This window comes from Alligator mississippiensis, chromosome 6 (assembly GCF_030867095.1).
Source record: "Alligator mississippiensis isolate rAllMis1 chromosome 6, rAllMis1, whole genome shotgun sequence".
Classification (NCBI taxonomy): domain Eukaryota; kingdom Metazoa; phylum Chordata; order Crocodylia; family Alligatoridae; genus Alligator; species Alligator mississippiensis.
In genome coordinates, this window is record NC_081829.1 from 26,418,513 (window position 1) to 26,440,727 (window position 22,215).

Genomic DNA, 22,215 nt, shown 5'->3' on the forward strand with positions numbered 1-22,215 from the left:
CTAATGCAAGTAGTTCCATTGAGTGAACTGTGCATTAGTATTATATCAGATATTTCCACTTATCCCTGTGGCTCTGGCACAGGCTTCCTCATTAGATTACAATACAAGCTGTCATCACAGTGTGTTTTAAGGAGAAACCCATATATTTCCCACTGAAACAAAGGGAAAATCTCAGTAAATTTTATTGTAAAATTAGGGAAAAACCATACATTTTTCCAAAAGTTCCATAATTTTTACAAGCAAGCTTTAATCTCTCCCATCTTAAATAAAATCTCATCTGTGACCCCAATTGCTTTATAATAACATTGAAATGCCGCACTGGGTCAGACAACAGGTCAATTCCTCTCTGGAGCTCCTCTCCTCCTGTTCCATCTCCTGTTTGATCCTCTCCACTTTGGCTTCTATCCTATGCATTACCCAATTGAAACCATTCTCACTCAGGTTTCTAATTACCTCTTACCAAGTCAAAGCCAGAACCAAGACTCCATTCTCATCTTCCTGGACTTTTTAGCCATCCTAGACATAGTCAGTCATGCTCATCTTCTTGAAGTCAAGTCCTTCCTTGGCTTCAATAACTTTGTTTTCTTCTTCTCCTACCTCTCCTCTGCAAACATCCATCAAAGTATCCTCCTCAAATCCTCCACTTTTCTGGGGCAGGAGGTCTTTCTGTGCTTTGTCTCCTATACTTCTTTCCCAATGCCTTCGCTCCAGATAATTTATCTGCAAACAAATTCACCTGCCATCTCCACCCTACCTATCTGCTCCATACTTGCTTCCATATTTAGCTGTCCATATTTTGCCTATTCCTTCAACACCCCATTGTGGGCGACTAGCCAGTGGCTCAGGCTCAGACTGAACCTAAAAAAAGAGGTCTTAATTTAAAAACCCCTTGCTACCTTCTTCTTCTGTCACCTTGGACAATACACCACCCTGCCTATCATGGAAGTTCCAAAACTTGGCCTTGACAAAATGGAATCTCATATCCAGAATGCTGCTTCCAAGATTATTCTCTAACCTGTTGCTTTGCACATATCATCCCTTTTCAACTTGTCTTTGTTTTCAAGACCATTCCTGGTTTATTCTCAGCTGTCAAGCCATGGCCTAGAACACAGACAGCCCACTCATCCCAGCCTGCCACCTTTCCAGTGGACCAAGCAAGGGCCAACCAAGCAAGCCAACCAGAAATGAGTAGCCAGTCAGGGTCATTTGGTCCATCACTCCTTCCCATATAAACCTTTGACCTGGAAGAGGAAGTGTCTGGGAAGACCCAGTACCCAGACTGCTACGACTTTGACTTATGCCTCTATTGACTCTCTGACTGACCCCCTGGCTACTGACCCAGCTTGCCCTTGGACTCCATGTTGCTTGATCCTTTGGCTTCCTAACCCAACTCCTGGTTTGATCTCCTGGATAACCAACTGCCTGACCTTTTGACTCTACCCAACCCTCCAGCTTCTTGACTTGGCTTCCCAGACTGACCTCTGGCTTTATGACCAGGCCTGTGCCTAGATTCTGTTCATTCCTCCTTACCCATCTTAGCATGCTGTTCCCTTGGTGACCCCTGATCTAGCTACCTGTGACCCAGCATGACATCACCCTTCGTATCCTGTCATATTCAGTGCTGAGATGCTGATTTCTGCTTTTACTGAGCCCATGATGCCAGCCTCCATCACCTGCTTAATACATTTTGAAATGTTAGAGAATAGAAGTCATAGATTCATAGATTGTAAGGCCAGAAGGAAACTCGGAAGATCACCAGGTCCAGCTCCCTGCACCAAGCAGAGGAGAGTCCAGAGGACAGCCATGATAACTGGGGGTCAGGTTGTCCCAGCAAGGTGACTGTCTACTCTCCTCTTGAAGATTTCCAGGGTAGGTGATTGCAACACCTCTGGAGGGAGCTTATTCCATAGTCTGGACACCGTCACTGTGAAGAAGTTTTTCCTAATGTTGAGCCTGAATCAATCTTCCAGGAGTTTATGGCCATTATTCCTGGTTTTCCCCTTGGGTGCCCTGGTGAACAGTTGCTCACAGAGCCCTTGATGTAGCGGTAAGCTGCTACCAGGTTCCCTCTCAGCCTTCTTTTCCTCAGGCTGAAGAGTCCTTTCCTCTACGGCTTGCTTTTAAGACTCTGATCATATACGTGGCTCTTGTTTGGACTCTCTCAAGCTTGTCCACATCCTTGTTAAAGTGTGGTGCCCAGAACTGGATTCAGTACTCCAGCTAGAGTCTCACTAGTGCTGAGTAGAGCAAAAGAAACACCTCCTTTGCTTGGCTGGAGATGCATCGATTGATGCATGCCAGAGTATTATTTGCCCTACTGGCTACAGCATCGCACTGGTGGATCATATTCATACTGTGGTCTAATATTACCCCTAGGTTCCTTTCATTCATGGTGCTAGTCAGTTTGGTGGTGCCCAGCCTGAAGGTGTGTTAGGGGCTGCTTGTCCTGAGGTGGAGCACTTTACGTTTCTCGACATTGAACTTCATCAGATTCTGATCCACCCAACTTGTTAGGCTACAGTTACAGGCAGACCTAGACAGGTTATCTTCAAGCATGATCACACTTCCCCATAACTTGGTGTCATCAGTGAGCTTGGCCAGTGAGCTCTTCACCAACACATCCAAATCATTAATAAAGATGTGGAAAAGTACTGGACCAAGCACCGACCCCTGCAGGACTGCTGTCCACTTCTCGCCAGGATGACACAGATCCATTCACTGTGACAATTTTGGTTCTATCCTGCATCCAGTTTCTCACCCACCTGACTGTCTCGAAGTTAAGCCCACAATCCTCCAATTTTCTCATGAGGATATTGTGGGATACTAGATCAAAGGCTTTTTGGAAGTCACAGTATACAATGTCAACCTGCTCTCACATGTCCAGGTGGCGAGTTACCTGGTCATAGAAGGAGATGAGCTTGGTAAGGCAAGACCTGCCTGTGATGAAGCCATGCTGGCTGTCATTCAGCTCTTACCTTCTGCAAGCTTATCACAGATAGACTCCTTGATGAACTTTTCTAGGATTTTCCCTAGGATGGAAGTTAGGCTGACTGGCCTATAGTTACCCAGGTCCTTTCTCCTGCCCTTCTTGTGGATGGGCACAACACTGGCCCTCTTCCATCCCTCAGAGACTTCCCCAGAGTGCCACGAGTTGTGGAAGAGTTTCGCCAGGGGTTCCTCAATGACTTCAGCCAGCTCCCTCAGCACTATTGGACAAAGATCATCTGGTCCCACTGACTTGTATACGTCTAATTTTTTTAATTGGTCATACACCAATTCTATGGCAAAAGTAGGAAGGTGATTATTCCTACCGTGCTCATCCTCTACTCTACCTGACATAGTTTTCCCCTTGGCCCGGTGAAAGACGGAGGTGAAGTAGTCATTCAGGAGTTCAGCTTTCTCCTGGGTACCAGTAACCAGCTCTCCTGAGTTGCTGAGCAATGGCCACACACTCCCATTTATTTTCCTCCTGTTCCCTATGTACCTAAAGAAGGACTTCTTGTTATCCTTGATTCCCATTGCTAATCTAAGTTCAGTAACCACTTTAGCCTGTCTTATCTGTTCCCTGCAAATGTGGGCTGTTGTGGAATAGTCCTCCTTGGCACCTGCACTGAGCTTCCAATGTTTACAAGCCTTTTTCTTCTTTCTTAAGAGGACCATGATTTTCCTGTTTAGCAAAGAGAGGCTCCCAGTCTTTCTGTTACCTTTTCTCTGCATGGGAATGGACTTCCTTTGTGCCTCAAGGATCATGTCCTTAAGGAACAACCACTCTTTGTGCATATCTTTCACCCTCAGTCTCATAGCACTTCCCCTACTAGTGACCTAAGCTTGTTGAAATTTGCATTTTTGAAGTCCAAGACTTGAATCCTGCTATCCAATTTGTCTGCCTTACATTGGACAGTGAACATGATGGTTTCATGGTCACTGTTGCCCAGACTTCCCTCTATATTTAAGTTGATCACTAGGTCATCTCCTTTGGCCAGGACCAACTCTAGCAAGCCGTCACCTCTGGTTGGCCCAGGCACCTCCTGAGTCAGGAAGAGCTCCTCGACACTGGTCAGGAAGGATCACAACTGATCCAACTTGGCTCACTGTTCCTCCCAGGAGATGTCTGGATAATTAAAATCACCTATGATGGCCAGGTCACAGTTAATTCTTGGGTGAACTCCAGATCAAGTTCCTCCCCCTGGTTTGGTAGTCTGTAGTATACACCTACAGTTAGGTCTCTCTTGCCATTCCCCACCCCCCACCCCAACAACTTGACCCAGAGGGTTTCAAGCTGTCCATTTTTGGAGTTGATGTCAGCCTCCAAGGAGGTGTACTGCTCTTTCACATAGAGAGCAATGCCTCTACCTTTCTTCTCCACCCAGTCTCTTCTATGCAGGGTGTAGCCCTGTATAGCTATGCTCCAGTCATGTGAGGAATCCCACCAGGTCTCTGTAATCCCTACTAGATCACAATGCCCACTGAAGAGTAGGAGGGCTAGCTTCTCCTGCTTGTTCCCTATGCTCCTGATGTTAGTATATTGGCACGTGAGTCCTCCTACTGAGGTCCTCATCTTCCTTTCCTACTGGTGAAGAACTATTTCCTCAGCTCCCACAAAAGTAGCTCTCCCTGTGTTCCTATCTACAGGGCTTACTTGTATATTGATCCCTTGACATGTTTGAATTTGTGTAACTCTGTCCCCCAGGAATCTTAGTTTAAAGCCCTGTCCAGAAGATCAGCCATCCTGGCCATGAACAGGGACTTAGCTTTCCTCATGAGGTGGATGCCGTCCCTTTCCAGGAGTCCTCTCTCCCTGAAGTGTGCACTGTGGTCAAGAAATCTGAAGCCTTCTCAGTGGCACCAGTGTTAGAGTCGCTGGTTTACTTCTTCAATGCATCCTTCCCTTCTGGGACCATAGCCTGAAACAGGGAGCATAAAAGAAAAGATTACCTGGTCCCCCAACCCCTTGAGCCTAGCTCCCAAAGCCCTGTAATCACTCATGACCTGGTCTGGAGTACTCCTGGCCATGTCATTAGTTCCCACATAAATGAGAAGCATGGGGTAGTAGTCGGAGGGCCAGACAAGCCTGGGGATCCCCTCTGCTACATCTCAGATTCAAGCCCTTGGGAGGTGGAAGACCTCATGGGCTAGGTGCTTTAGATGGCAGATGGGCCCTCCACCCCCACAACCTTGCACCTCCTCTTGGGGGTGGCAGCAAGCTGCTTACCTTCCTCCTCTTCCTGTGTCATGCTTGGGGAGGGGAGTGTACCTGTTGATACTCACTACTGACACCTGTTGATGAACAAAGAGAAAAAAGCAGGCCAAAGTTGCCTAATCCCTTCAGTTAGACAGAAAATCCTTTGGAGTGAGAGTTCACTGTCAGTGTCAAGAGGTGAACAACTAGAAACAAGCCAAGTCTTGTTTATAATTCTGTTATGTGAATGTTTGAGGCCTAAGAATTCAAGAATTCAATTAAGTATTAAAGTGGGAATTAACAAAATGCTGATATGGTTTTTAGCTGGTGTCTAGAAAAACCTCACGGCAAAGCAACTGTTGATTCTGGCGGTGATAAGGAAGCTTTTCAGTGATAAAGAACTGATTTAAGAGCCTATGTGCCATAGTTCCTGTTTGAAGACTACAGGATGGTAGTGCAGAGACTACTTTTTCAAACAAGACTCATCTCAGAAGGTAAGGTTGAGGTTCTGAGACACAGAATTGTACTGAAATGGGTTTTGCTGAAGCATAACTGGTTAGTAGCATAGCTGAAGAACTTGGGCAATGGTTTCCCTTCCTACCAACTGATAAAACTATGTGTAATCACTACAGTTGGAATGGTGGGTTAGACCCCTGGAGTAGACACAGTAGAATTTTCCTTGAGGGCAAGAGATGAACCTACTCAAACTAAGGTCTTTGTAAACCGTAGACAATACTCAGTGAATGCTGGTCAGGGACTGGAGGACTATCTATTCTAGGACAATGATACCTCACCAGATTATTATACCAGCAAGTAGAGGCCTGTGTTTAAGAATACTGTCAGGAAACCACTGCAGCTGGGTGGGGAGTGCATGCAGTTGATCATTACTGAGCATATCTCCATGTTCATTAATGAACAGCAGTTACAGCATTTTAAGTTTAGTACTTGTATAATCAAGTACTGAATCAACGTGCAGGAACTGGTGTTACTGTGCAGTAGTGACGGTGCACATCTTCTTAGTGACACAACTGTGCAGTAGCCTAATAATACTGCACAGTAGCATACTAGTATTGTTTGTGCTGTGATGTGCTACTGTGCAGTATTATTAGGCTACTACGCAGTTAGCATTTTGCGTAGACACACCCACTGCTTCCCAAATTTACTCAGTGCCCTTTCCTACCCTCCTCCCAGTAATATTTTCTTTGCTTGTATAATGGACTAAATGATTGCGTGGGGGAAGCGTTGATGGTCAATGGTAATCCAACAAACTTATTTCATTATCTGCCTTTCAAACTTACCTGAAAACTCCACTTTTCTGTGTCCTCTATGTAAAAAGCTTAACAGTTAGGTTGCTACAACTGCCCATAATGCTGACCATGATTGCTTCTCTGCACCCTTATACTCTTCTGTCTTTCAGTGTTGTATCATCTATTATTGTTTCTTTTTCTCTTAGGCTGTATGCTCTTGGTGACTAGGACTATTCTTTCTTTCTGAGTTTATAAAGTACCTAGCATGACCCAAACACTATAATGATATGAATCAAAATTTTATGCAGACTGTCATTATTTAGATATTTACATGTTTAACAGTTTGTTTTGGGGCATGTTGCTAAGGCAGCTTGCTGATTTACAGTAAAAGTCTTCTACATATCAGGGTTGCATATATAGCTTCCTTTTGTAGCTACTGACAGTGCTGTGCATTTCAAGTCAGCAAGAGTGGATGGAACATACATCGCATGCTACCTTTGGGGCAGGCAATCTCCTTGTCAGTCCTGTTACAACTCTATCACCTCAGAAAGTGGAGGTGACAGAGCTAACAAATATACTCATTCCTCCCTGCAGGGCCAAAAAGAAAGGCCTTGTGACCTCGGTTGGCATAGCCCTCTCAAAAAAAATACAATCAGTTTGCCCAAGGTGCTGCATTTCAGCTGTCTCCCTAATTACACCATCCCTGGGACTTACCGTAAAGAGCTTATAAAGCTAAAGCAGTTTGCTTTTTACCTGTCTCTGGATCATACTCTCAGGTTCCTATTACAATGGTCTCAGGAACTGAAATGTCCTGACTTCAAATTCTGAGGGAAATGAAAAGTGACTACACCTGGTTCTGACTCAATATATTGTTCCGATTGCCTGAAACTCTTCACACACCATACTCTGTGTACTTTCAGAGACAGTTCTGTATATTTCCAAATGCTTGGTTTCAATGTGCTTTTTCAGGATAGCACAAGATATGTAGATATAGGATTCCCTTGATTCCCTTGAAAAATTCCCATTTGAACTTAGAGTTAACAGTCACAGGATGGCTCACTCACCAAAATAAATCCAATGTCTATATTGATTGAGTCCATGAGTTTTTGTATTGAGGAGGTTGATGAAGTGAAGCTCATAGGCTTGTCTGTGAAAAGTTTTTTGTAAATTCAAACAAGCACCGAACCTCGCTAACCTCATCACCAGAAGCAAACTTCCTATAGCCTAAAACACACTGAATGGATCCAGACCATGCCATGACAAGAATGCAAAACCTGCCAACATATCTCCAGTACCCCCACAATTACTACATCCCACAACAGAACCATCACCAATACGGGATCTTACAAGGGCACCTCCAGAAACGTTATATAGCTCATGCAGTGAACCAAAATGCCCTGATGGAAAATGCATAGGAGAGACCAAACAACAACTGTGCACCAGAATGAATGCACACCAGACATCTTTTGAAGACAAGAACACCGAATTACCAGTGAGGACACATTTTTCACAAGAAAACCATTCTCTTTCCAATTTCTCAGTTCTGATCCTCAAAGGGAATTTACAAAACACTTTTCACAGATGAGCCTATGAACTTCACTTCACCAACCTCCTTGATACAAAAACTCATGGACTTAATATAAACATTGGATTTATGACACTGTAACCTGCTTGACATCTGACTCCCCAGGTACCTCTCCACTTTTACCCGCTACACCCCTCTTCCCCCTCCCTCCCAGCCTGTCTCTCACCCCCTGTTGCCTCAGTTTACATTTTCACTGACTGGCTTTCTTTCCTGTATATCAGCCTCTGGCTTCTTTAATATTCATTACATCCAGGAAGAGCGCACACAACAACTGCAGATACTGCCTCAGCCTGATGAAGGGTTTTTAAACCCAAAAGCTTGCCAAGCTATATTTCTCCAACTATTCAATTGGTCTAATAAATTATATCAGATTGACTGAACTTTGTCTGCCTTGTGTGTGTTAAGGCAGAGTGGGATGAATGCAGGAGGGATGGTAGCCTGTAACAAGGGGCCTTCCCAGTGCTGGTTAGATCTCAGCCCTCCCACCTGCTTCTGGGCCAACCGCCCACTCCTCTTTCTTCTGCCACGCCTTGATGGAAACTGATTCAGATGTTACCCAGGCAGGAGGCTGCCCATTTAGGCCCCTGATGTCTAGGTATGACATCTATTCCACAGCTCTGTACCTTTCCTACACTGTGGCCTATGCCTCGCAGATTGCATCTTTCACCCCCTCCAGCTGTGGTCCCCTCTCTGGAACCTTTGGCTCCCCATTAGGCCCTGTCCCCACCTTCAGGCCAGTCAGAATCCTGAAGCTCTTCCTCTGGGCATTCCTCGTAGTGGGCCCCTGGCCCTTTGACCCCACTTTGCGTCCTGGACCCAGCAAAGACCAGTACCTCAGTTCAGATCTGAGCTGCCTGCCTGTTCTCACCCTCACAACTCCACTGCAACCAGTAAACCTCAGGCCTTTCAAAGATCTTACAGGTCTGGGCTTTCCCCAGCCAGCACTGTATGTGTGTGTGTGTGTGTGTGTGTGTGTGTGTGGTGGTGGGAGGTTATCAGGTACCTCCTACTCACCTTTCAGCAGGGAGGTTCATGGTCCTGGCATTTCCTGGGGCTGCTGCACCACTGGCAGTCCCACCAGGCTTCCCTACCTTGGAAGGGTGAAGTTTTAGGTCATGCCCAGAACCAGGGGTCTCCTCCTTCCCCGTAGCCCCAGCCCAAACCTCCAAGCTTGTCCTGGCATGGGAGCTCAGTAGGAAGATGTTCTTCCCCTGCTGTCTGGTGAAAAACTAAACTGCCACCTCCAGCTCTGAGAGCGGGGCATTAAATGGTTGTGAAAGCAACTAAAGAAAGGAAATAGGTAAGGAGTGAGGAGGATGGCACTCTATCTGCATGTGGAGCTTAAGAAACCCAAGCAGTGGTAGGTTCACCTTGAGGAACACCAGCTACTCCACCAAACCAGGATCCAAGGAGGTGCAGTGGGGTGTCACAACATGATCCTTCGGGCACAGAGGGAGATGATCCCGATGCGAGGAAAAAGAGGGAAAGGGGCCAGAAAGCTTCCCTGGCTGACCAGAGAAATCCAGAGCAGCCTACGGGCTAAAAGGGGAGCATATAAAAAGTGTAAACAGGGAGAGCTTACCAAAGAGGAGTATACCTCCTCTGCTTGCGCTTGTAGGGAGGCAGTTAGACGGGCCAAAGCTACCATGGAGCTGAGGATGGCAACCCAAGTTAAGGATAACAAGAAATTGTTTTTTAGATATATAGGGAGTAAAAGGAAGGCCCAGGGTGGAATAGGACCCCTACTAAATGGTCAGAAGCAATTGGTGACAGACAGGGGGGACAAGGCTGAACTCCTCAATGAGTTCTTTGCCTCAGTGTTTCTAAGTGAGGGGCAGGACAAGGCTCTCACTGGGATTGTAGAGAGGCAGCAGCAGGATGCCAGACTACCAAGCATAGACCCTGAGATGGTGCAGAGTCACTTGGAGGAACTGGATGCATTTAAGTCGGCAGGCCCAGATGAGCTCCATCCGAGGGTACTGAAGGCACTGGCTGATGTCATTGCACAGCCACTGGCGGGAATATTTGAACACTCATGGCACACGGGCCAGGTCCCAGAGGACTGGAAAAGGGCCAATGTGGTCCCCATTTTCAAGACGGGGAGGAAGGAGGACCCGGGCAACTATAGGCCAGTCAGTCTCACCTCCATCCTTGGCAAAGTCTTTGAAAAAATTATCAAGGCTCACATTTGCGAGAGCCTGGCAGGACAAATTATGCTGAGGGGAAACCAGCACGGGTTCATAGCAGATAGATCATGCCTGACTAATCTAGTCTCTTTTTATGACTAGGTTACAAAACGCCTGGATGCAGGAGTAGGGGTTGACATCATATACTTAGACTTCAGGAAGGCCTTGGATACAGTATCCCACACCATACTGGTAAACAAGTTAAGAGGCTGTGACTTGGATGACTACACAGTCCAGTGGGTGGCGAATTGGCTAGAGGGTCGCACCCAGAGAGTCGTAGTGGATGGGTCGGTATCAACCTGGAAGGGTGTTGGCAGTGGAGTCCCTCAGGCCTTGGTCCTAGGACCGATACTCTTCAATGTCTTCATCAGTGACTTGGACAAGGGAGTGAAATGTACTCTGTCCAAGTTTGCAGATGACACAAAAATGTGGGGAGAAGTAGACATGCCGGAAGGCAGGGAACAACTACAAGCAGACCTGGACAGGTTGGACAAATGGGCAGAAAACAACAGAATGCAGTTCAACAAGGAGAAATGCAAAGTGCTGCACCTCGGGAGGAAAAATGTCCAGCACACCTATTGCCTACAAAATGACCTGCTTGGTGGCACGGAAGCGGAAAGGGATCTTGGAGTCCTAGTGGACTCCAAGATGAACATGAGTCGTTAGTGTGACGAAGCCATCAGAAAAGCCAATGGCACTTTATCGTGCATCAGCAGATGCATGACGAACAGATCCAAGGAGGTGATACTTCCCCTCTATCGGGCGCTGGTCAGACCGCAGTTGGAATACTGCGTTCAATTTTGGGTGCCGCACTTCAAGAGAGATGTGGATAACCTGGAGAGGGTCCAGAGAAGGGCCACTCGTATGGTTAAGGGCTTGGAGGCCAAGCCCTATGAGGAGAGACTGGGGCACCTGGACCTCTTCAGCCTCCGCAAGAGAAGGTTGAGAGGCGACCTTGTGGCTGCCTATAAGTTCATCATGGGGGCACAGAAGGGAATTGGTGAGGTTTTATTCACCAAGGCGCCCCCAGGGGTTACAAGAAATAATGGCCACAAGCTAGCAGAGAGCAGATTTAGACTAGACATTAGGAAGAACTTCACAGTTAGAGTGGCCAAGGTCTGGAACGGGCTCCCGAGGGAGGTGGTGCTCTCCCCTACCCTGGGGGTCTTCAAAAGGAGGTTAGATAAGCATCTAGCTGGGCTCATCTAGACCCAGCACTCTTTCCTGCCTATGCAGGGGGTTGGACTCGATGATCTATTGAGGTCCCTTCCGACCCTAGCATCTATGAATCTATGAACATCCCCAGCAATGCTGAACACCCCCTTGCTTGGAACACTGATCAGTGGACAGGACAAATATTCCCCGACAGCTGTGACCAGGTCCTGCCACATCTGGCTGTGGATTGCCAAATAGGCAAAGGGGTTGCATTGCAGTGGCCCCACATCCATGGCGAGATATGTAACCAGCAAGGCCTCTGCACTACCTACTGGATTGTGGGGTCTGGTGCCTCTGGACCCCAACATTGAAGCCATGCCCTTGCCCCACATTAGCAGTGGCTGGGGTGGAGGAAATTGACTGGTGCATGGAGGGCTGGCATGGGACAGCGGATCCACCTCTTCCATGTCCCCCTGCCTTTGCCCTTCTCCCTCCTTGATTCTGTTCACTAGCACTTCTGTCCAGTGATCAAGGGTTTTGCTGCTGCAGATGCTCCCCTTCACCCTCGGGTTGCACATGTCTGCCAGGATGGACTGTACTGGACTGCAGTGGATTCAGCCATTTTTGATGCCCTCCTTCAGCCACTTCACCAATGCCTGCACCTCTGGTGAAAGCGGCTTGCCCCAGCTAGGAACACTGATCCCCTGGAACTTCTCCATTTCATTCTCAAGCTCCCTCGCTATGGGGATAACCTGGCTAGGGCGGGCATCACCAGTGCTGAGGCTCTTGGTGGCCTCGAGGAATGGCTTGAGGACCACCAAGATCTGAGAGATGGTATCCCACTCAGTTTTGTTGAGGGGGCCACTAATCCCACTCTCCACCACCTCCACTTCAAGGAGAGCCCACCAATACCCTCAATGATCACACCAGTGCCCTGTGAGGGAGAGGTAGGCATGATCTCCACCCCGGCTGCTCCAGATGTCTGAGGTGACATGTAAAGCTACCTGTAGCCCTGCCTTCTGCAGCTCCTCCCTCAAGTACTCCCTGCATGCTTCATACAGGGAGGACACCACCATCCTGCTAATGGTGGTGCATGCAGGCACTTGGTGGAATAGGGCCACGAGCAACATTAGCAGCCTGAACCCTGGCCGTTCAACTAAGGAGAAGGGTTGGCCATCCAGAGCAAGCATCTCCCCAATGGTCTGAGTGACCTTGATCGCATTGGGAACACGTCCCCCTTTTTCCCTGCCTTTTCCCCAGTGGTCCAGGGTGGCTTGCTTCTGCTTCTTGGGGACAGGGGCTTTGGAGCAAGATGGTGACTTCTTTTTGAGTGCACTGCCTCTAGTGCCAGGATGAGGAGGAAAAAGGGCAAGGGGGTGCTGCCTCCTGAGATATCGCAGCATCACTGTGGTGGTAAAATGTTTCTCAACCTTGCCCTGGCTGATCTGCTTTCAGCAGTGCTGGCAGGTAGCATACCTGGTATCATCTGCCATCTCAAAATGATCCCACACTACACTACCCACCCACTTCTGGGTTGCAGGTGGCAATCATGCCTTATCCCCTCCTCAGCAGGCAGAGGCACAGCAACAGGAGGAGCTGAGCCACCTGCCCCCACAACCTCCTTTGCAGTGCCTTCTGGAGAAGGAGACCTGACTCTAGGGGAACTGTAAAGGGTGTGGAGCACAAACTCAGATTTCCCCCTACTTTACCAGAATTTCCTTAGCTATGGCACTCAACCCCCCTGCTTCTAGATCCAACTCCTCCTCTGGCACTGGAAGGCTCATGGTGGCAACTGAAATTGGAGTGGAGAATGTCATGCTGCTGCTGGTTGTGGTTACTGGTGTTGCTGCAGGTGCAGACCTGCTCCCACCTCCTTGCTCCCACTAGCAGCAGAAGACTCCTCACTGCCAGGAAAGAGGTTGCATCTATGTTTTGCTGGGCAGGCGCAGGAACTTGAAGCTCTCCCTCTGTCCCCTCTCCCTCTCCTGCCAGAAGACCTGGCACCTGCCTTTCCAGCATGCTTCATGATATTTGGTGTGCTGCAAAATGTGTGTGTGTCTGTGTGTAATATATGTAATATATGTTGTGTTTTCCTACACGGTGATGACACACTGTCAAGGAAAACACAGATTTCTTTTTGGGAGGTGGGGGGTGGCGGTGGAAAGACAGGCTAACAAGAACAAATAAGAGGATTTTTGGGGAAGAATAAGCTGAAATGAATGGATAACAATAGGGATTGTAGGCAAGAGTAAATAGGAAAGGATTAGATGGAACTTGGTGGCAAGAGACTAACTACTACCAAGCCAGAGCCCTTCAGAAGCTGTTGCTGCAACAGAGAGACAGATTGACAGCTCACCAAAGGCACACAAATGAGTTCACACATAGCCTTATATGTTGTTTCTATGTCCCTCCCCCAGAGCACTGTGATTGGAAGGGAACTCAGAGAAAGATCAGTCACTGGCTAGCTACAGATGTCAATATCAGAGCAGTCTTTTCACCCCCTCCTCCCCCTCCCTCTTCTCAGTTTCTGTTTCCTGCATGTCTGCCTCCCAAATCTCCAAATCTTTTCTGAATCTTTTCCAAATCGATTCGTAGGCTTCAACTTAACTCAATTTGGAGCTTTTAATGGATCTTTTGATTGAATTTGGATTCAGAGATTTACCTGCTGAATCAGGCCAAATCTCCTCCGAAGCGAATACTGAAGCTTCACACAGTCTGACCAAAAAAGCCCCAAAGTTTTTCTGTCTTCTTGCCTCAGACTTCCAATGGAATTCTCACCACCAAATTGGCCAGCGAGCTTGAAAGGGGATGGGTCCAAGCCTGAATGCAAACACACAGATTTTTAAGCCATTTAGGATCTGTATCAAATATAGAATCATAGAAAATTAGGTTTGGAAGGGACTTCAGGAGGTCATCTAGTCCAACCTCCTGCTCAAACCAGGACCACCCACAACTACATTATTCCACCTAGAGTTTTGTTGAGCTGGGCCTTAAAAACCTCCAAGGATGGAGATACCATCACCTCTCTAGGAAACCTGTTTCATTGTTTCACCACTCCCCTAGTGAGAAAGTTTTTCCTAATATCTAACCTAAACTTTCCTTGTTGTAACTTGAGACCATTGGTCTTTGTTTTGTCATCTGCCACCACTGAGAACAGTCTAGCTCCCTTCTCTTTGCAACCACCCTTCAGGTATTTAAAGACTGCTATCAAATATCCTCTTAGTCTTCTCTTCTGCAGACTAAATAAGCCCAGTTCCCTCAGACTCTCCTCAGAAGTCATGTGTTTCAGTTCCCTGAACTATTTTCATTGCTCTCCGCTGGACTCTCTCCAACTTATCCACATCCTTTCTCTAGTGGGGGGCCCAACACTGGACACAGTGCTCCAGATGTGGCCTCACCAGTGCAGAATAGAAGGGAATAATTACTTCCCTGGATCTGTTCGCAACTCTCCTACTAGTGCAGCACAGAATGCTATTAGCTTTCTTGGCAACAAGTACATACTGGTGCCTCATATCTACCTTATTGTCCACTGTAACCCCCCAGGTCCTTTTCTGCAGAACTGCTGCTTAACCATTTGGTCCCAGGCCTGTAGCAGTGTATGGGATTGTTCTGACCTAAGTGCAAGACTTTGCACTTGTCTTTGAACCTCATATGATTTCTTTTGACCCAACCCTCCAGTTTGCCTATGTCACTTTGAATCCCATCTCTACCCTCCAGCATATCTACTACTCCCCCCAGCTTGGTGTCATCCACAAACCAGCTTAGGGTGTAATCCATCCCACCTTTCAGGTCATTGGTGAAGATATTAACCAAAACCAGCCCCAGGACCAACCCCTGGGACACTCCACTTGATACCTGCTGCCAATTTACTCAAGCTATTGATCACTACCCATTTAGCCCAAATGATTCAGCCAGCTTTCTATCCACCTTGCAGTCCAGTCATCCAACCCATACTTCCTTAGCTTGCTTGCAAGTATGCTGTGAGGGACCAGCTCCAGCTCCAGCCAATTTTTACTTTAAATGTTAACTGACCAATCATACCATTCAATTAATAGGACAAATCTGTTTGCCCGGAAATAGGTGTCAGACGGTTGACTATCTTGAATCTGCACATTTTCATGATCCTGCACAAACCTAATAATCCCCTAAAGGGGCTGATAACACTTACAGATTGAATCTGGTTTAGCATTTGTCATCAAACATGTACTTTAAATGTATGCAGGAACCTTCAAATGCAAACACCTTGGAGGCAATACATGGCACTGTGTGATAGTTTCTTTCTCAATGAAGGACTGGTGTGCTAACTTGCACATCAAAATGCCTGTTTTATATGTGCAGCTGTAAATTGATTGCATAAGATACACATGATGGCTATGGATTTCAGAGGTGCTCAAGGGAATTAATCACCCAACTTTTATTGACATCCTATGTCACTGAGTGCCTAACATCTCCAATCCCTTTGAAAATTCCACCTGAATTATCAAAAAAATTTAGTTTGAGAGGAATTGTATTGTTCTGACTTTTCAAAACATTGCAAGCAAAGCATTAACATCGATGAACAAACAGAAGTCAGTTTCTGGTTTTGAATGAAGCAAGCGTTTAAGTCTTTGATTACATTGGCACTTGTTCAGGGAGAAAAACAGACTACTCCCACTATTCACAGAGAAACAACTCCAAAGAGCAAGAGCATCCAGCAAACCACAGCCTGATAAGCTCTGCTACTTTCACTTACAAGAATAAGATAGATCGTTACAACATCCTGAAGCAGGTAAGGAAAGGAAGATGGTTTGTTAAAAGAGAAGAAACCTGACCTTCTAAATTATACCTAAAGGAAATGAAATCATCATTCACTCCTGATTCCAGCCACAAATGACCAAGTAATCTCGAGTCATTAATACTCAAGCATTTTTATGATTCATGTTTACTTTAAAATCAGCTACTTTGGAAATTCCTGACCGCTACAGGTGAGCTGTAGTTTTAGAGTAAGAATTTAAGAAGGCAATGTGTTTGTTTAGGTGATAAAGATAAGTTAATGTTTCAAACTTTTTAACCTATTTGTCTTTCTTTAAGAACCAGAGGTAATCTGATTTGAAAAGTAAACTTTCTTGATTAAAAAAGTGAGAAAACAAAACAGTCCCTCAAAACAATGCCCAAGTTGGTGAACACTGAAGTAGATAATTCTAAAAGTGTTCATAATAGTGAAATAATTCTTTTAATATTATAAATGGTATAAGACTACAATTGACTACCTTGAAAACCATTCTGCTGTGTTCTTCTGGAGAAAGTAACGGTGAAAACAGGATTGCACCACTCAAGAAATCTGTTCTCATGTAGTCAGAGCTACTTAGTTCACTAACAAAATACAAGTTATTGTCTTTTAAATCCCTTACTACTACAGGGACAACTGTTTAGGGGAGAAGCACTGACTTGACACCCTCAACTGTTAGCTAAATTCCAGTTTCCAGGCTTAACTCTTCTCTGAGTTACATCTGTATCAGTCTGTAGAGGATAAGGGAGGTTACAGATGCAACTGATGGTAGGCACATTTAAACCAACAAAAATTTGCATTATGCCTGATGGGCCATGAGTGATGAAGAAGCCAGTTCCACTTTCCTATTTCAGGGTGATTAAGCACTTAGTAGATCTAATTCTGATCTAAATTGTATGTCTTGTAAATCAGAAGGCACTCCAGTAAATTTCTCTTACAGTATAAAGCCCAAGTTTGAGAAATCAGAACCATGCCCTAAGTGAACACATCTGAGCTGTAATCCCAGAACTTCACCCACATGAAGGGACTGCTGCATCTGTGCAGATACACACTAGCTTCATTGGAATTTTCCAAAACGATCTGCCACTGTAGTTATATGGGCTAGGTAGGGCAAAGAACTGAAGCCTCTTTAAACACATGGTGGGCTCCATTACTTCACAAATGTCTCAAGCTTTCTTGCTGAACCAGTCTGATTCCAGACAAGGAATATTAAGATTGTATTCATAAGAGGCATTATTTAGGGTAAAACTGTATGTCCAAGGAAACCTGTGGAGGGACTTGTAGTTGTGTTTAAATCATTAATTAAACTATCTGAGAAATCTTTTTGGTGTCAACTAGAGGTCATAAGAAAATGTATAGTGGACACATTTTATTTCTTCCTGAACAAATCACAAATATCAGAATGAAAATCAACTGTGATCGTTACAATTTCTCTAAATCCCACAATCCTAAATAACTGAGCCTGTGCTTCTTTAAAAAGGTCAGTGTTCTCACCCGGCTGGAATGTTCTGTCTTCTAAGTTTGCTTAGGTTGACAGACTAGTCAAATATACTCAAGATCAGTGGCGATGCATAGGGGGTGCACGGGGGTGCATGTGCACCCCCCGAGAACGTCAGTGCACCCCCTGACAGGCTGTGCTTACTTGCTGCTTAGGCAATGGGCAGGGGGGCAGACGGGAATGCTGGTGTCCCCCAGCAAGTGCCGGCCAGAGAGTGGAAGTGCTGCGGTGAGATTGGCCGTGGGGGGGACGCCCTGCCCTCAGTTGCTGACTTGTCACTGTGCCCCCCCCCCCCCCGACTAAGGTATCACCAGTCGCCCATGTTCAAGGTACTTGAACTACAAAATGTGGCTGATTCTTTTAACAGTGGCTGAAAGCTAAGTGATGCTGTGGCTCAGATCCTGAAAGCGTTAGAGGGTTGGATCTCCCATTGATGTCCACAAGAATTGTTCAAGGATGCAAAAGTAATGCAAGGGATCTGCAGGGTCAGGCCACATGGAGCAACACTACAAAAACGCATTTACATTTTTTCTCTTCCCTGGACCAGCCTGCTGTGTTTGAGATCAGAGTATCTGCTCAAACAGCAGACACTGCATCTTAATTTAGGAACTTGCATTATATAAACCAGGACCCTAGAATCCTACTATGGGGGTAACATGCCATCTATGGAATCACCAGTGACAGTTTCAGTAACACCTATGCTTTCTTCAGATGTCCCTTACCCTCCTCTCTGTACACACTTTTGCCAAACTTTGATCAAAAAGCCTACAATGAAACTGTAGCCACGTTGGACAGATGATAAAGAAGTGTCGTTCTTTATGTAAGGAAGAATGCAGCATGCAGGAAGCAAAAGGTCAAAGAGTAAGACTTGATCACAAGTCACCAATACCAATCATACAGTTTTGGAACATAGTTCAACTTCAGCTTCTTTCTTCAAGCTTGAGTCAAAGTTCATTTTTAGTTAAAGTTCAGTGTTGAGTTAGCAGTTCCATAGTGTCTTTGACAAGCCTTTCATTAACTCACTATTAATTCTAAGTCATTCAGATTCTGGGTTATGAAAGCCTCATTTCTATTTCCTGTTACAGTCTTTATATAATAGCATGCAGTAAGATTTCTACCACGTGAAAAATCAGCCATGATGGGATATAATAGGTGCCAAGGGTTATTTCAGCTAGAGCTTTAACATAATCTACAGTGCAGACTGTAATGTATTGTAGGGATGCCCAAGTTAATTATAAACCAGTTAGCTCAAACAGAAGCAGTCTAGTCATGGCAGCACAAAGTTAATTTATACTGCTCAGAAGCCTCTCAGGAAGCAGGCAAGTAGAGTGCTTCTAGTCTCTGAGCTAGCTTGGGCAGTTTTTCACCATGCTGTGGTTTGCAGTAGACATACACCCATTCTCAATATTCCGACAAAAAAATTGGCCCAAAGAAATCAAGTGGGACTGTGGTTGGACAGCAACCCTGGCAGAATGTCATGGCAGTTGAATGTTACCCATCTTAGAAAGAAGATAAAGAGGGGCAGGCCTTTCCACCATGTGGCCTCTATGCTTGCATAAGAAGTGCAGACCATACTGTTTGGTGGGAGAGATGACTAGGGGAGATGTGAAATCTCTGCATAGCTTCCATAGGGATCTGGGGAGAGAATCACTAACCTGACCATCTCATGAGATAATAAGGAAGAAAGATTTTGTGTAGGGAGGCTTGTTCCCTACCTAAGCCTGTTCTGCCCCCCAGAGAGGTGCTCTCTATTGTTGTTCCTCAGGCAGATGTAAGAATCAGAGAGGAAACCTAGCTGCCAGAAGCTGACCCTTGTTTTCCCATAAAGATGGTCTGGGAAGCAGGTGGAGTCTGGTACATTCTTTCATAGGGCTGAAGGAGAAGAAAGTGGAGCTGTCTGGCTTGGGTAGGGCCCACCAGTTCAGGGTCTGCTCACTTCCCTTCTCCACTCCCCCCTGTGAATCACATAGTGACCTAGCCTGCTCCCTCCTCACCCCAAAAAAGCCAGTCACTCCCATGCATCCTGCCTCCATCCCTTTGAATCCTCTTTTGGCTCTTTCGATTATTCTGACTTTGGGATCTAGGGGGCAACGGCAACCTTGGTCCTATCTTAATGTCTGTGAACATATCAAAAAAGTGAGCAAGACTAAGCACAATATCCTCTGGCCAGATGTAATCTGGATTCCTGTTAACTCATGGGACTGTTGCCATCCACCTAGTCTCAAGCTTGAGTCTTAGTACTGCTCCAAGTTGACTTCACCAATCCTGTTGCCTTCCTTCCCCTCCTTTCAACTGAAAAAAGAACATTTTGAAGACATTTTCGGCAGAATTCAGGCCTCTTCTTTGAACAAGTTTGAATTCAAAGGCTGGAGTGGGAACAGATATTCACATAGTGCTACAAAATACATTCCTCTCCTATCTCTAGAAACAGAGCTGGAGCTCCATCTGTCTGTTGCACAACTATCAGGCCCATTAAATCACATTGATAGTGACTTCCCTAAGACTATATTTGTAACTAGGGATGAACCAACACTATATCAATGAGAATATCGGAATTCATTCTAAGGTAGATGAGGTAGGATAGACAAGTAAATTTAGGATAAAATATTTTTAAGAACACCCTATAGTAAATTAAGCCCATTTCTGAAGTAATTCTAACTACATTTAATTTTCATCTTCTAATGTTACAGTAGCATTGAGCTTTTATCAGACAAGGAAGATGTATGGGATTAGATCCCTAAGTCTTCTCTTTACCCACAACAGCATGTGTTTTAAGGTTATGTAGTTTAAATGTAATTCTATGGTTATTAGTAGTTCAAAACATGTAGGTGTGTGCTGTTAAGGAGGAATCAATTTTTATCACTTCACTGGCCAGAGGGCTTTTACATGAGGGAAACATTTAGCTCAAGGACTGCTAAAACATCTTAAAACAAGGCATTTTAAGTTCTACAAGGAATGGAAGAGAAGGAATTTCTACTTTATCTTCCTTTCCCCAACTGTTCTAAATGTAATATGAAAAATATGCAAGTGAATCAGTATTCTTAATTTTCTCTAAAATTTAGAGTAAATGTTTCCATAATTTATACAACAGATAATTCAACTGAAGCCAACAGGCTGCATAACTATTATATCTTAGTAGAGTTTGGCCCATTTTCTACTTTTGATAACAGCTCTGCATTTTCAAGATGGACTAGGTATTCTCCTTTACATTGGTATATTTGATCACCATGACAAGAGATAGAAGTGGTTTTACTGAAATTTATAAAGTACTGGTTGGTTTTCTATTTTTGAGACTCCAAATTAATCTATTTTCTTCAATTCATTTCTTTCTATTCAGTAACCATAAACTCTACTTGCTTGCAAAATCAAAGCAACTGTCCCAATACTAGCTTCCAGAGCTGGATAAAGAACTGAGAGTATGTTTGACCACTACATGAGCCTCTAACAAGGCAAGCATTTGTTACAGAAGCCAAAGCAGATAGAGTTTGTTTGAACTCTATCTTGCTCTCTGTCATTACTTCTTCACACAGATGCTGCCATTCATTATCCCACAAAAGAGATGCTAATGAAGAGGTTTTGGGATCTCTAATCACAACAATTAACCCAACAGTTACTGGACTCCAAACCCAATCCTTTAAGGGACATTTCATCACCTATTCTTGCACTCCTGTGTCAGTGACACCTCCAAACCATTTTCAAGGACGGATCTTCACATGACAAAAGGATCAGAGGATCTTCACATCAAAAAGGAACTCTTTGTATGCTGGTAGGCTACCTATCATATCCACAGAACTCTTTGGTTCATATATAGATCTACCCCTCAGGACATCCCCATGTTTTCACCTGTTAAAGAGGTAGTTAGCTGTGTTAGTCTGAAATCAGGCAGAAGGTAGAGTACACTTTATAGACTAACAGAATCAGCGGTGCATAAGAGGCTATGCAATATTTCTCTGGACAAGGTATTACTCTATAGGAAATGGCAAATAGCTTTGGATAGGATAAACATTTATTTCCATTCTCTGAATTCTATGATCTAACCATTTCAACTCAAGTAATGCATTCTGTTAACCCAAGTTTTACCTTCTTGAGTTTCAGTTAGAGATGGTACTCTTCATCTACGTTCTAAAAACTTGTTCAGTGCTGCTGGCACATAAAACATGCCTGATATCCCTTAACAATGCCAGTATTTCACCAGAAGAAATGATTTTCCTTAATATATGGGGTTAAATTTTGCTCTGGTCCACAAGAGGGCACCCACAGATGGTAAAGAACTTTAGTTTCCTGTACTATGGAAGGGTTTATAGAAACGTGCAATTGCTTGATTAGTGCTGTTACATGCTGTTTCAACTCCTCCATGTTCTTCTCCACTCCAGTAAGATTTTATTGGCTGTCACCGGACACACAAAGATAAGGAACTCATGAAGACCAACTTATGAATATGGTTAATTTTATCTGTTAGATTATGAATTATTTGCTTCTCCCCACACCACTGAAACTATAGCAAGTAGCATTTAGAATTCCCCTCCTGAGTCATTCAGACATTTTTGTTTGCAAAGACCTAAACATGCACTTTTCTTAATTCTCCTAGTGGTGAAAA